At 51.7% G+C, this 16,090-nt stretch overlaps 1 protein-coding gene across 3 annotated transcripts in view; it reads left to right on the forward strand.

The window, feature by feature from the left end:
• The first annotated feature begins 913 nt into the window (after positions 1 to 913).
• Positions 914 to 16,090, forward strand: part of Znf385c (zinc finger protein 385C) — a 49,186-nt gene continuing 34,009 nt past the window's right edge. For 2 of the 3 annotated variants that reach the window (XM_075990741.1, XM_075990742.1), the window contains exon 1: positions 914 to 983. The gene's annotated coding sequence lies outside the window, so the exon portion shown is untranslated. The remainder of the gene's footprint in view (positions 984 to 16,090) is intronic. The other variant, XM_075990744.1, reaches the window with a different exon arrangement.

Here is a 16,090-nt window from a genome sequence, read left to right on the forward strand (position 1 = left end):
AGAAAGTGCTAAGCTCAGTGGCCTTGAATGTGACTGGACTCACGGACGCCTGTCATTCCAGTGCTAAACAGTGACAGCTGAGAGACCTGCGAGGGTGTCTGGGGACGGAGGGGGTGGCGGGCCCTGTGTTGCAAGGACAGAGGAAAAAGATGGACACCTAACATTGTCCAGAGCCTGAGTCTCCACGCGGCTGAGCCCTGGATGGGGGAGCTGACCTTTAGAGGAGGGGCCCTATCCCCACCCACCTTCAATTTTGCAAGAGCCTCAGACTAGGGGGAGGGAGGTTCCGGCAAGGCTATCTCGCTGCTGTGTTGGGCTGGGGTCTTCTGATGGAGTCAGGCTTGTGACCATCTGGATCAGGCTGTCTGAAAGAGGGAGTTTTAGAAGGTCAGGAGGACCCAACTGTCCTAACCCTCAGGAAGTCAAGTGTGTGGTGGTTCATTGCCTCTTGTCCTGGTGTTTGGGAGGCTGAGGAAGAACTGATGTTAGCTAACTAGTTCAAGGCCTGAGTAAAACCTTGCCTTCAACAACAAAAAAGAAAAAAAGAAAGAAAAGAAAAAGAAGAGGAAGGAGGGAAGAATGGGAAGAAAGAAAGGAAAGAAAGAAAGGAGGCGAAAGAAAAAGGTAGGAGGAAAGGGGGAGCTGAGCGGAGTGGTGGCACATGCATGTAATCCTAGCACCTGGAGGCTGGAGGACCAAGAACTCAAGGTAACCCTGGACTGCATAAGACCCTGTTTCAAAAGGGAAGTAAGGGAGAAAGAAGAAAAGAAACCGGAACTTCCAGTGACCCTGTTCTGGGCCCTACTGGCCACCTCAAGTTCATAGAGACTTCTCACTGCTAGGGCTGGGGTGGGACAAGAGACCCCGCCCCTCCCGACTCGGCCCCGCCCCCGGCCAGCCAGCCAGCCGGTGAGCCCAGAACCTCTGCGAAGCAAACCAGGCGAGAGCAGGTGGCCACCGCTGGCTCTGTCTCGTTCCTGCAGGTAAGACAAGCAATGCTGGCGGGTCCCCACTGAGGACCTCGAGGGCAGCCCGGGAGGATAAAGCAGCGCCTTCCCCTGCCCTCGTCTATAACCTAAGCGACCCCCAGAGACGTTCTCTGTCTGGGCTTGGTGAGCGAGAGTGTGTGCGACTAAACTCTGAGGAAGTTGAAAGGACCCACTGGCTGTACGTGATGCCGCCAGAGTCCGAGCGCTGGGGAAAGCAGCATCGGGTAGTAGACCCTAAAATGTTCTGGACGGCAGCAGGTGTGTGTGGGATGGGGGTTCGTCACCCCAAGTGTCCTGAATGGGTCCCAGGGCAGTCTCTTTCACAGATGTTTGGAGTGATGGAATGAACCGAAAGGTTTCTGTTCTGGGGACAAGTGAGGTGACAGCTGCTGCCTACTTGAGTGGGACCTGGGTTCTCTGGTGTCCCCAGGTTATCTGCGTTTGCACTTGGTATGGATGCAGCCTGGAGATGTGTGTATGAGGAAATACTGGCCCGGGCTCAGCAGGTTGCAGGTTCATCCTGTCTTGTGTTTTGGAGTCAGGCTAGGGAGACAGAGAGGAAGGCAGGCATGGGATGACCGTACCCCCTCATGTGGGATTTGGACTTTAGGGTGGGGCTCTGTCTCCCAGGACTCCAGGAAAGGTTTTCTGAAAAAGGCAATCTGAGCTAACCCAGCTGTGATGCTGGGCTCCCTGAGCCACAAAGGAGAGACAGCTAGGGACCTCCTGGTCCACTTAAATAAAGCAAAGAGTCCTGGGGTGTGGAGCAGAGTCTTTGGGTAGACTGAAGTGGCGGCTAGGTGAGGGAATTTTTCATGGCCATCTAGATTCTCATTCCACAGTCTCCTCCCCAAACACCATCATCACTGTCAGTAAATTCTTCCTCAATTTATATATGTGTGTGTGTGTGTGTGTGTGTGTGTGTGTGTGTGTAAGCATGCATGTGTGTAGGTGAAAGCCCAATTTGCTGGAGTTCATTATTGCTTTCCACCATGTATGTGGGTGCTGGGGAATTGAACTCTGATCTTCAGGCTTGGCAGCAAGTGCCTATACCTACTAAACCATCTCATTGGTCCTTCTCGCTCATTTCTGACCATCCTCTCGGGTTCTGGGATAGCTAGCTGCTTGCTTCTGGGAGGCGGTGAGTTATAGGAAAGGGGAACTTCGGGGTAGGTTAGCACTGAGTCCTGTCACCTCTACCTCTGAACTTGCTTCCTTACTTGAAACTGGGGATAAGGATAGAACCCACCTCATAGGGTGGCTACAGGGATTTAATGAGAAAACGTGTGAAGAGCGCTTAGCACAGTCCTGGCGCCTGGTGATGGCACAACAGGTCTAAGTGTCCCCTCCCGGGTAGGACAGCAAAGCCGATCTGCAGGGGGTGGGGGCCGGGTGGAAATTTTTTAAAGCTTGTCCAGAAAGAGAGATGCCCGGCACTTCTCCCCTACCAGCCCCGGCCCCCTGCTGGTTCCCATTTCTGTGCTGTCCAGAACCCCTTACTCCTGGCTCTGTCGCCTTATTTCTGTAGTCTTTCATCTGCAGGGTGAGGCAGGAGCCAGGGAGCTGCAGGGGCCCGCTTGGGGCTGTGCCTAAATGGAACAAGCTCTGGTTTGGAGACCCAGCTTGACAGAAATTCCCTGTTGGCATCAGCTCCCTGCCCTCCCTGCCTTCAGAAATCCACAAGTTGGGATCAAACTGGCTTGGGTTTTTCCAGGAAGATAAATAATCCTGCCTGGGGATTGTCCGAACTGCCCTCCAGTGGAGGGAGGGAGAGCCTCAAGCCCTGGCTTTCTCTAGCTCTGGTGGCCATCAAAGAAGGCCAACCCGTGAGTACCCTTAAAATCCAGGCAAGGGAGGCAGTGCCCACATGCCCTAGCCTGGGTGCTTCCAAGCGCTCTGTTCTCAGTATCTTCTGTCAAATGTAGTCAGTGGGGCTGAGCATCAGGACCACACGCTCAGGGCTGGGGACACAGCTCGGTTGGCCGAGGGCTTGCCCAGTGCACCATCTTACAGGGCCTGTGGCCGGAAGTAGACTGAGGCCAGGTGTCTGTATCAGCAGTCCTTGTGGTGCAGAGAATGTGGCTGCCCTGGCGGTGGGAAGGTAGCAAGGGCAGGGGTGGCTGGAGCCAGGGTGAGAAGGAAGCCACCTCTCTACAGTGATGTCATTCTGGTGTGAGACTTACCTGACAGGAAGCAGGAAAACCTGAACTTAAGCCTGGTTTCCTAGGTCACCTGCTATAGCTGTCAAGGTAGGGTGCTAGAAACTAATTTATGGAACGGGTGGAGCTGGGTTGGTGGAGGGGTTGCCAAACATTGCCCAAGACCCTGAGGTCTACCCCAGCACCGCATAAAACCAAGTAGAGTGGAACCTGCCTATAATCCCAGCTTGGGAGGCAGAGTCAGGGGGATCAGAAGGTTAGCTGATTTAGATAAGTGGGGGGGGGGTTTAGAGTTTGAGGCTAGCTTGGTATATATTCGACCTTATCTCAAAAATATTGGATATTTCTTTAACAAGATCTATAACTTTAAAATATCTATTGTTGTTGTTATTTTGTAGTACTGGGGCCCAAACTCAGGGCTTGTATGTGCTAGGCAAACAGTCTACCCTGGAGTCTTATCCCAGCCCTTTTGTTTTGTTTTGTTTTTTGGGGGACAAGGTCTGGCAAAGTCATTCAGACAGGCCTTAAACTTGAAGCAGCCCTCCTGCCTCAGCTTCTCAGGCAGCTGGGACTACAGGCCTATGCCGCCATGCCGTTAGAATGTTAAGATATTTAGACCTGTGTCTGTGGACCACCAGCGGTGTTCTTGCTCTGGGCCCTGCAAAGGTGACAGGGGACCTGGCTGAATCTGTGACCCCAAGTGCCATTTGGTTAGCTCCTTCTTTATATTTCTCTCCTCTGGCAAAGAGGCCATAAAACTGGGCTTGGGCCAAGCACGTCTAGATAAGGAGGGAGTTTCAAGGTGAAGTGAAAATTGTCAGTTGTCACCGATAAGCGGTCCCCCCTTGGGCTTCCTGACCTCATTCTCTAACTAAAAATTGGGACATTTTTTTTTAAATGTCCTATGATGCTTGAGTGGGAAGGGATGGGGAGGAGAGCTTGCTTCTCTTTCCAGCATGGCAAGGATATGGCACTTTCTGCTCCCAAGGAGCAAGGACAAAATAAACTTGCATGTAGCAACAAGAGGGATGGAAACCAGATCAGAGAAAGGTGAGGCTGAATATCCACTATGTCTCCTATCCCTCTGCCCCATCCCACCATGCCCTCCCACACCACAGCCAGGGAGGAGCGGCTTCTCCGGGAGTTTGGGGGCCAGTTAGCTGGTGACTGGGGTCATCCCTGATAGAAACAAATGCCATGTTGTTCTAAGCTGCTGCGGAGTGCCCTGTGGCCCCTGGACATACTGTCTGCTCAGAAAACAAAGTCCTGCTACCTCTTTTGTGACTAGCTCTGCTCAGTCATGATTCTTATTGGGCTGTTTGGGGACCAACCCACCCCTTTGACCTCCTTAACACTGCAGAGTTTTTTATGGAACTAGACACACCCACCACATACATGTACTCACTCACCCAGCACGCTACCTGGCTCCCAAACCATGCCTGAGCACCAAGTCTCCTGTGGACACCCTTGGACACTGCCTCTGACGGCCTACAGTGTGTACCCTATGCCCTTCCTACGTTCATAGCCTCCTTTCCTGCTTCTGTGCCTTGGGTGACCCATCAGCTCAAGTGGCCAACGGCTAACTTACTTGGTGGTAGCTGGGGTGGGGGGAGGCAGGAATCTGCAGTGCCTTAGTGTTGGAGATGTGGAGATGGGAGGCAGTAGACCACCTTCTTGGGACTCCCTCAAGCCCTGAGGGACTTGGTGTTCAGCCCCTCATCAGGAGCATCTAAGGGACCTGAATCTCATCTCTAGCCGGACTGTCTGTGCAGTTCTTGGTTCCTGCTTCCGCTTTGGTCTATGAATGTGTTTATCGTCTCTCTGCTGTGTGTTCTATTCCTGTCTCTCCGTCTCCCTGTCTCTGTTCTTTCTTCTCCTCCCTTCTCTCTCTCCTCTCTCTGTTTCTCTCTCTGTCTCTCTCTCTCACACACACACACACATTTTTCTCTCTGGCTATATGGCTCTGTAGTTCTGTCTCTGTGTCTTTTATTTTGAAAACAAGATCTTCATCTGTAGCTCGGGCTGGCTCAAGAACTCACTGTGTAAGTGAAGCTGGCCCCCAAAGCACAGCAATCTTCTTGCTTTAGCCTCCTAAGTGCTGGGGTTGCACACAGGAGCCGACACCCCTAGCGCCATGTTTCTACCTCTGAGCTTAGTTGGTCTGTGTCTCTGGGACTCAATCTCTTGAAGAAGCTCAAGGGAACAGTATGAATGAGTGTCTCTGGGTCACAGAAAGTGGCAAAGCATCCTGGGGCTCTACTGTCACTTCTGGGCCCCTCTCCTCCTCCAAGCAAATGAGGACCTGCAGACAATAGGTTCATGTCGGTGCCTCTGCCCCTGCTCCTCTATTGAGAACTCTGGCTCGGAAATGGTATATTGTTTAATGACAAGGCCCAGAGTCAGCCTGGAAGCAGAACTGGGGATTCAGAGTGATGGAGGGGCAGCTCCTTGTCTGTCTTGTTTTCCAGTTTGACCTTAAGTGGAAGGCAAGGACTTGGAACCTCCCTCAGAAGAAGTGTGGATAAGAACCGGGCTGAATCAACACCTTTCTTTTTACCTTGAAGCTGCCAAGTTCAACCCATGCACCCCAGGCCCAACTTCCTGCTCCAAACCACCACTGTGCCCCCACCCTGCTCCAGCCTTTCCACCGCTGTGGCCACGGGGCCTCTCTGGTCCCTGCTACTGGTCACACTATAGCCGCAGCTCCCATACAGGCCTTGCTGTATTGGCTGCTTGTTTATTTGCCTAAGGTTTCCTTGGGTGTGGTGAGAGCCAGATCCACAGACCCTCCCAAACTCCAGATGCCCATGCAGAAACCTGGCCACATCTCAGCTTCCCTACCTCCCTCATTGCCCTCTGGGGCCCAGCACCTCTCCTCCCTGCCCTCCTGGCCTCACCTTGCCAATTCCTACACGATGCCAGCCCCATCCTGCTTTGAGAATTCTAAAAGGGGATGCTGGGAGATGTTAGAAACCAGAACCTTTGTGTTTTCTGCGGGGGCGGGGGGTGGCAAAGAAACGTGGGGAATGTGGGGCCTGAACTCTAGAACTCAGGAGAGATCTGCCCACCTTCCAGCCTGTCCTCCTTGGCTGAGCTTGACCTGGCCATTCAGTGATACCTGAGAGAGGAAGGATTCTATCCTGGGCTTGGACAGTTGTCTCATCACTATGACAAAACACCAGACAGAGGCATCTTGAGGAAGAAAAGGTTTGTTTTAGCACACAGTTGGAAGGCACACAGTCAGAAGGCCCAGCCCCTCAGGCCAAGGGAGGCAGGAACAAGAGACAGCTAGTCGTTAGGATTAGGGTTGGGTCAGAAGCCAGGGAGCAAAGAGATGAATTCAGGTGCTCAATTCCTCTTTATTTTATTGGGGACCCCAGCCCAGTGAATGGTGCTGCCAACATGTAGGGTGGATCTTTCTACCTCAGCCTAACCTGGGTAATCCCTCACAAACATGCCAGGAGAATTGTTTCCATAGTGATTCTAAATCCCTTCAAATTGACAAGATGAACCATCACATGGCCCCTTCTAGGATCTCCGTAGGAGGCATTTCCCTGGGACCCCAGGGTCTTCCAGGTGCTTGGCTTCACACTGTCAATCCAGAGCTGTGTGGTTCAGTCCAGTGAATACCACAGAAGTAAAAGTCCCTTTTGCAGGTGAGAGGCAAGTGCACAGGTCAAAACTACTTGTTCAGGGTCAACTCTTGCACCGGAGTGCAGCTTTGAACCCAGGTCTCCTTGAACGAAAAGACCCACAGGGTGCACTGGCCTCTGGCTTTCCTTTTTCCTTTGTTTGTTTGTTGGTTTGGTTTTGGTTTTTCAAGACAGGGTGTAGCCATGGGTGTCCTGGAACTAGCTCTTTAGACCAGGCTGGCCTCGAACTCACAGAGATCCACCTGCCTCTACCTCCTGAGTGCTGGGATTAAAGGTGTGTGCCACCACCACCCCGGCTGGCCTCTGGCTTTCCTACTCTCATCTTTGGCCCACCTCCTGAAGGACCTACCTTCCACCCAGGACTCCTCATCCTGGACCTGTGGCTCTGGCTGGGAAGGGAGGCTAAGGCTAGGCAGTATTTCTGTGACCTCATTCTGAGACTTGATGTCCTAGTTAGCAGCTTCCTGTGGGGGAAAGGGACTCAAAGATTTTTATTTATTTTTTTTTTAAAAAAGGCTAATTTTTAACCAGCTAAATGCTAACTGGGAATTTGACTAGCCTTTACTTAAGGCTAAGGCTATTGAACCAGGATCTTCAGGTTGAGGTGTGTGTTAGCGGTGAAGAAGTCAGAGTGGCGATCACAAGGTTTTCCTGGACAGCCTTGCCAGCAGCCAAGTGTAGGAGCCAGGAATGAAGGGACAGTCCAGATTGGGGCAGCTGTTGGCATGTGTGGGTGATCCTTGGGAAGATGGGCCTGGGTGGGGGCAGGGAATAAGCTACCTTGGTAGGTCTCCTCTCTACTGCTGACAGGGGCCTCTCTGGAGCTTGCTGTCAGGGGTGTGCAAGGGAGGTGACTGTATACCCTGACCCTCTTTCCTCCCAGAGCCCTGGGAGTCCCATCCTGCTTCCCCATCCCTTGTCCCATGGACACTGATTCACTCAACGAGCATTTTTCCAGTGCCTACCCTGGAATCTGCCTTGGGAGTTCAAGCGAGAACAAGAGAGCATAAAGAGAAGGGGCTAAGAGGAGACAGGCAGCTAGGGATGCAGCTGGGTTGGCCCCAAGTTCAAGCCCCAGAGCCCCATAAACTGGGTGCAATAGTGTGCACACCTCTAGTCTTGAGGAGGTGGAGGCAGGAAGATGAGAAGTTCAAGTCTGTCATCTGCTACATTCCAAAGTTACAGTCTTGTCTAGGGGATATGAGAACTTGTCATGAAAATATATTTCATAAAATATAATAGAAATGACAGATTGTCTGGGGGAAAGCACTTTCCACGAAGATTGATGGCCTGATCTTTCTAGGACCCACATGATAGGAGAAAACTGAACCCTGTCAGTTCTCCTTGACCTCCACAGGGGTGAGAGTGTGTGCATTTGTGCGCGTGTGTGTGTGTGCGCACACACACACACACACACACACACACACACACACACACACACACACATCTAAAGGAGACAAGACAGAAAACCCATTTTAGAGAGGGCTGTGAGGAAGCTTCTCACAGGGGAGATGCAAATCAGGAGGATGGAAGAGTCCAGAGCTAAAGAGTGCTCAAGGCAAAAGTCCAGGTTTGTCTGGGGAGGGAGGGGGAGGCATGATAGGGTCCAGGGACAGAAAGACCCTAGTGTGGTTGGAGTATCCCTCAGATGGAGATGAGAGACGTATGGAAATAGATGGTGTGAACGCTGACTATTTTGACCTGGATATTTTAACCCCAAGGATGTTTTGAATACAAACATTTTAAATCAAAACATGCCAATGCTGGGCACTTTTTGGGAGATGTTTTCCACTTTGAACTCAATTCACCCAACTTCATTCCCTTGATGAGATTTTTTTTTCAGTTTCTCTCCCTATGGAGGAACAAATAAATGTCCTACAGTGAAACAAATAGGTGTCCATGCTTTTCATTCCATTTTATTTATTTGGTTTTTTGAAACAGGGCTTCTCTGTAGCTATGGAACCAGTCCTGGAACTCACTCTGTAGACCAGGCTGATCTCTAACTCACAGAGATCCACCTGCCTCTGCCTCCTGAGTGCTGGGATTAAAGGCGTGCGCCACCACTGCCCAGCTCATTCCATTTTAGTTTCAACTAAAACTCTTTTTATCAGCATCAATTCCTTGTGCATGTTGCCCCGGGATTTGATCTGCTCATCAGTCTAAGAGCTGCAGGCTTTCAGCACCAGGCTCTGCCATTGTGTGTGTGACTAGGTAATCCCGTGCAGTTTGGGAAGATTAGAAAGTGAAACAAGACCCCTGATAAAGATTACATTGTTTTGTCGGTTTCAGTCAAGAGTGAATTTTCTCCTAGCCTGTTTGTTACTTCTACCAGGAATATTTTTAGTCCACAAGTAGTATTTATAACTCGGTTAATCTGTGGGAGGGGCAGGGTGAGAGGGGTGCTGAGAGAAGAGGGAAGGATTTGAAAGAGGCTCAGAAGGACCCAGCCATCCAACCTAAGGTCTGTAGGTCACATGAGGCTATGGACAGCTATGAGATGTGGCCCAGTGCAAAACTGTAAGCTTAAAAACATTATGAGTATTTTTTTTAGAAAATCAGATGTATTTTATTATTTTGAAGGTCATTTTTATTTATATGTGTGCATATGCATCTATGTGGGTTTAATGCCACATGTATGCAGGGGTCTGGAGAGGCCAGAAGAGGACATTGGATCCACCGGAGCTGGAGTTATAGGTGGTTGTGAGCCTAGGTCATCTCACTGGCCTCCTGAGTGCTTATAAACATGATGTGCTTGGAGTATTTATTTATTTATTTAGTGCTGAGGCTAGAACCCAGGGCCTTCCTATGCTAGGTAGGTGATCCACCTCTTAGCTTCCCCCTACTCCATGGTCTGCCTATGTGTGCAGAATATTTAGGAGGAGGAAGAGGGGGGTACAGACAGAGCAACCAGGTATGGCGGTCACTGTTCTCCATTCAGGCAGGAGGAATAAGAGGATTGGAGATTTCACGAGACAGAAAAGGTAGTACACCACCGCCCCCCCCCCCCCGGGATCCTATCATGGCCTCCCACACCTCCTTTCCTCCAGATATTAAAAACAACTCAGAAGCAAGAGTCTGACCCCATGGTTTGTGCAGAGTAGGAACCAATGCCCAGGGTGTCTGCCCCTGGATGCCTGCTGGGGAGGGGATGCAGGACCCCACCCATCCAGATTCACGTGGCTGGAGCAACCACTGGCCACAGACCTGGCCCTGAACACAGACTCGGACACAGGGCGCTTGTCCTGCTGTGGCTTGGAGCTCAGGGTGTGACCTGGGCAAGGGTACAAAGGGGCCTCTGTCAGTGTGGGGCACTGTGCCCACCTGGACTAGGCCAGGCGCCTGAGGAGTGAGGAAGTGGCCTGTAAGTACTGGAAGGGAGAAACCTCGAGGTGACACTCACCTGAAGTTTGAGTGTCCCAGAGGCCAAGTTACTTCCTCACCTGTAAGATGGGGATCTAGACCCCAGCTTCCCAGACCTGACACAATGCCAGCACTACTTGTTGACCGAACAATCGTAAAGTATTTTTTAGCCACATACACATAACGTTATCATGTGCGTTTTTACACACGATAACTTTCCCAAGCACTTTAAAAATATAGCCTCATTTGATCCCTAATAAAGACCCACTAAGTGAGTAATATTGATTTTATCCTTATATTACCCATAGGGGAAACTGAACCTTAGAGGCAAGATCTGAACTCAGGTCCTATAGTTACATACTCTTGCTTCTGGAAAGCAAGGTAGGCATCCTTAGGCCAGGTTCCTCAAAAAATGTGGGTCCTTCAAAGGGAGGGTGTTTCCCGAACCGTGTGTACCTTAGTGCATATAGTTGCACATTGTCCTCACACCAAGGGACAGTAAGAGGATGGAATTCACACTTCTTGGGAGCAGTGGAAATCCAGGGTAGGATAGAACAGAAATCAGGAGGAACCCTGTCACAACCCTGCTGTCGAGGGCCCTGCCAAGGAAGCTGTCCCAGGGAGAAACTGATCTAGACTGGATACCTTCCTTCATCAAGGTTAAGTTATGCCCCGAGGGGTGCCCAGCTGGGGCCATGTGCTGGGAACAAGCTGACCCCGTTCCCTAAAGGCTAACGTCCATTGGAACACAAAGTATGGCGTGGGGGGGGGGTGTCACTGCCTAGCCTAGAGATGGAGGACAGCCTGGGAGTGTGGTGAGCAGATCTTCCCAGGTTGAGATGGCAGCCGGGTGGGATTCGGGGAGATGGGGACGGGTAACCTTGGAAGTAACAAGAACAAGCAATGTCACTGGGGCAGGTGGATGAGGACACCAAAAGCCAAGCCTGGGGCTCAGCCAGCTTTCCCTATTAGCATCTCTGTTCTACAAAGCCAGTTCTAAGCCAGACAGGGCTACAAAATATGACCCTGCTTGGGAAGAAAGAAAGAGAAGAAAGACAGATTTTTAGTGGTCTATGCCACAGGTCACCTGAGGAGGATGTGTGGATGTGGTCAGCTGCTCCCTGGTTGACCAGATGGGATTCTGGCCATCCCTTGTTGCCACTGGCTCTTTTGGCCAATGGGCCACCCTTCCTTCAACCCTCGGCATCACTTTCAGCTCCCTCTCTTCCATCCTGAGTTAGGATGGGTTAGGTTGTGTCTCCCATCAAGGACCAACTATAGGTTCATGGGATGGACTTGGTGGGAGGATCCCGCTCAGCTAACTCATTAAACGAAAGGTACAGGAAATAAAGGGTGGGTCAGGAGCCTCGAGATCTTAATTTCCGTAGGGTTGGCCCTGGCTTGTGGTCAGCACTCCTGTGGGCATCTTCTGAATGCCTCTCTTGAAGAAAGAGGAAGGGAGCCAAGGTTGTCCCAGGAGGAGCCCAACCTTTGGTCTCTGCGTTCCCTTCCAGGTAGTAGTAACTCCCATGAAGTCCTCCCATGATCTGACAACCTCCTAGAGGGCTGTTAGTGCTGCTCACATGGAGGAGGAGGTGGCTGCCCCTGCTGGTTCGTGATTATCCAAACTCTCCAGCCTTCTTTTCTCCAGCTTTGGCCTCTCTGCATACTCCCAGACAGCTCTGCCAAGCTGGGTGAGGAGGTCAAACGTTCAAGTAGGAATCGACTCCAGTTTGGAAAAGATTGAGGGTAGGTTGGCAGCTTTGGGGTGCAAGATAATGGACAAGTGGGGGAGGGCCTCAGCCTAGACATTGCTTGGAGAGGGGACCCTGGGGCTTTCTGGCATTCTACCTAGGCCTGCTTATTTTCCTATGACTTTTGAGCCATTGGTTTCTAAAGCACAGCTCTGAGGAAGTTCTTTCTGAGGTCTAATTCCTGCTCGCTTGTTTCTGCTGTAACTAACGATTCTGTCCTTCTCATGGACGGGACTCTACAGTTTGCAGGGTGCTTGGTGTTGTCATTTCCATTGCGGAGAAGGGACACGTTCCCAACCTCGTGGCTAATAAGTGACCAAGTTGTAACACAAATGTATCTGCCTGATTCAGTTACACCATGTGAATCCCTCAAATTACACACCGAGACACACCCCTCTCTACATGCGCCCCCCCCTTCTCATCAACTCCAAAGGGCTTAGTCCTAGAGAGGCCATCCTGTCCATCCCCCTGCCTCTAACCCTGCCCAGTGTATATGCAGCACCTGTGGCCAAGGCCTGGGAAAAGGGGGTGGTAGAACTGGGGTGTCACAGTTTCAGCTGCTGTATTCCTTCGTGGGCAAAGCCTTTGAACATATAATGTGATAATCTCTGCCTGCTTGCTGCACACTAAGGGCCTCCCTGGGTTCATCCAAGAATGCATTAGGGACCTCACAGGAGGAGCAAGCTCCGTGTCTGTCCTGGGCAATCTGCCTCCTTGCCTCTCTGCATGCTGGGAAGGATCTGTTTGTTCTTTAGCTCCAAGACACAGTTACCAGACAGTGCTGGAAATGAGTCAGGCTTCCTGATTTGAGACCTGGATGGGGTGGGGTGGGGGCCCGGATTCTCTTCTATGCTGAGCTATAGAATGTTTCAGATTGGCGCTGCCAGTTCACCTGGCTGGGAGGCTGATGGGAGAGGCTAGAAACCACCCAGTCAGGGACTCGGAGGCCATTCTGCGGCCGCATCCCAACATTCCGGATGGGAAACTGAGGCCAGCTGTTGTCCCCAAGGCATCCTTGCTCAGAATTCTCCCAATTAGCACCCTGTCTGATTCCGTGTTCCCAGCGCCTGTCTCATTATTTGGGGATTTATGATTGTCCCGGTCACTGTGAAGGACAACTGTCCGGGTTTCCATCGGGGGAGCCCGAGCCAGCGCTTAACCCAGTGGTAGCAGGAGGTGGTGCCATCCTGCTTGGGGCAGGATGGGGATTTGATTTCAGGGGGATTTGCGGCTGATGAGGAGCCGCCCCGGCCACATGGTGGCTCAGAGCTATTTTAGGAGCGGGGGAGGGGCTGGTGGCTCTGTCCCTCCGGTAGAGCATAAAGAACCCAGGCTGGATAGGGTAGGATGCAGACCCAAGATCGGGGTTCTCTCTAGAACCCATGGACCCAGAGCTAATGCCTTAGTGCAATCTGACCCAATGTGAGCAATGGACAAAATGGAGGCATATCTGGAGAGGGCTAAGGCTCTCGGCCTGATCCCCATGGCCGGGGCTCTGCTCCCCGCAGAGTTCTCACTGCTATTATAATGGACAATTTATTATAACAGTTGCATATACTCATAGCCAAGATTACATTTCCTGAGGGGCTAGAGATGTAGCTGAGTTGGTAGAGGGCTTGCTGAGCATACATACACAAAGCCTTGAGTGAAATCTCCAACACCAATAAAACTGGGCATGGTGGCACATGCCTGTAATCCCAGCACCCAGGAAGTAGAGGCAGGAGGATCAGAAGCTCAGGGTCATCCTCAGCCGCATGAGACCCTGACTCAAAAGGAAGGAAAACGAGAAATTACATTTGTTGAGCTCTCAGGGAAGCTCTGAGGGGCAAGGGGAACGGCACTGTAGCTAGGCGCTACAGTGCCCTCTGTTCTCTGGGGCCACGTCCAAGCTGGGTGATAGTATCAACCCTTCCAGCCTCTGCATTCCCATCTCCACGGCAGGCACCAGGCAGGCCTAATTGGTGATGCCCATGCTGTTAACTGGGCATCTGCTTTGTCCAGGACTCTGCAAAGATGATCTCACAGCAACTAACGCTGTGGTGATGTATTGCTCACTGCCTTGTTTTACAAGTCCAGAGAGGGAGGTGATTTGCCCAAGCTCACACAGCCAGAGCAAGGTACCCGGTCTGTTTTTCTCAGACCCACTGTGAGTCATTTCGTTCATTCTGTAAATGTGTGTGCTGACCAGCGCCTGGGGATTCCCGCACGGACGCAGAGAGAGGAAGAGGAGCTGGGATGAAGCTGGCAGTGACGAGTCCCAGGATGGCCAAACTGGAGACTTGGTGGCTTTATTTAGACCATGGGTCATTTTTTTCTGGCTGGAGGAGAACAAGAGCTAGGGGGACTGGATCCCTCACTGGGCAAGTGGAAGATGGGCAGGGGAGAGCCAGCTCCATCCATCTGGTGCCATAATTACACAGAGGGCTTCCTTTTCTTTCCTCCTTACCCCACCCATTTCATTTGGTTTTGTTTTGAATGTAGTCCAGGCTAGACTAAAACTGACTCTGTAGCCTAGGCTGGCCTCACACTCATGTTCCTCCTTCCTCCGTCTCCAGAGGGCAGGGCTCTCAGACATGCCACCACCATGCCTGGCCCCATCCCACCTTTATAGGGCAAAAGTCACCCAGCACATTAGAACAGGCCCTTAGCATAGAGAAAAGAAATGGCCTAGACTCTGGAGCCAGTCAGATGGGGTTCAGACCCCAACTCCACTTCTCTATTGCTGTGTGACCTAGGACAGGGTAAGTTAACCTCTCAGCCCCTGCATTCATATCTGCAGAGCGAGAGTCTCTCTGGCCTTCTGGGGATCATCAGTCAAGGGGTTGCTAAAGCTGCAGGAAGGGTCTGGAAGACAAGGCCAGCCACAGAGGGCCATGTTTTTTTCAACGGACAGGGTTGCTTTTAGGGATATGTTTTATGACTGAGTATCTAGGCGAAGCCACGTCTTTGTGGTGCCCTGAGCTGGCACCTGTGGCCCTGCTGAGTGACGCTGCAGGCCCGGCAGATGGGAAGGCCAGCAGCGTAAACACACGGTGTGCCGCTCATCTACCCAGAAAGAGCTTTGGACTGTGCCCTAGCTCGGCAGAGGATGCTTTGCCAAGCGTGCGTGAAGCTGTGGATTTGATTCCAAGCGGCTCAAAAATTAAAAAAAGGGAATCACTTGTTAGGGGGTGAAACGTGGAGACTGGTCACCTACAGCCGCACCCTACAGAAGCAAGTCTGGGGATTTCACAGGCCCTCAGCGCTTTCTAGACTGCAGGAGAGTTGAGGGACGGTATCATTAATAGAGGATGGGGTTGAGGCAGGAGATTTGTTCAGTGTTATATCCGGGGGGCGGGGATGGAATTGGGATAATGGGTCAGATACTAGACAGGACAGGACATTAAGCCTCATGTCACCTTGGCTGGGGGGAGAGGCACCATCTGAGTAGTGGAGAGCCAGCGTGGGGCTTCAGAAAGCAACCATACGATGCGATGGGTACTCTGGGAGCCATATCTTTGAGGGCTTCCTGGAGGAGGAGGCCACATCGAGAGCAGCACACGGAGGGGAGGTTGCATGCTGGGAGAAGGGACCTCCATGGAAAAGGCTGCTGCCCAGATCTCTACGTAAAGCAGAGTGGCGTGTTTTGTGTCACGTGGGACAGATGGAGGGCTAGTTTGTGGGTGTCACTGGAAAAAAGTCTGCCTCTCCCAGAGATGAGCTAGCCAGCAATAGGACAGCGGCATTCTGTGGGGTCCTGGGGTCTCTTTCATGGGTTTGTGCAAACTAAGGACAGAGGGTAACTGGTCAGGGCTGGTGTGAAAGGGACAGGGTGACCTCTGAGGTCCCTACCAAGTCTGAGCAACTGCATTTGCTACTGACAGACATGGGTGCGGACCACAGGAAGGCAGTGCAGGTGGTTCTGGAGGGAGGATGAGTGTCCCGTGGGGCCTCGTGGATACAGGGTGGATCGTGGCTGCCATCCCTTTCCCGGGTTTACTTTTTAAAAAACAGGCAACTGTCTTATTGAGATGTAACCCATGTACCACATCATCCACCTGTCTAACGTGCGTGGGCTTTAAAGTGGATACAAAGTTGTCCCTTTGCTACTCTTCATGGAGAATCTTCTAACTGTTTATCAGACTCTGGGGCAGTGTCTTGGATACCTGGGAAATAAAGGTCCTGCCTCCGTGGGG

The sequence above is a fragment of the Microtus pennsylvanicus genome, chromosome 11, assembly GCF_037038515.1.
Source record: "Microtus pennsylvanicus isolate mMicPen1 chromosome 11, mMicPen1.hap1, whole genome shotgun sequence".
NCBI classification, from domain to species: domain Eukaryota; kingdom Metazoa; phylum Chordata; class Mammalia; order Rodentia; family Cricetidae; genus Microtus; species Microtus pennsylvanicus.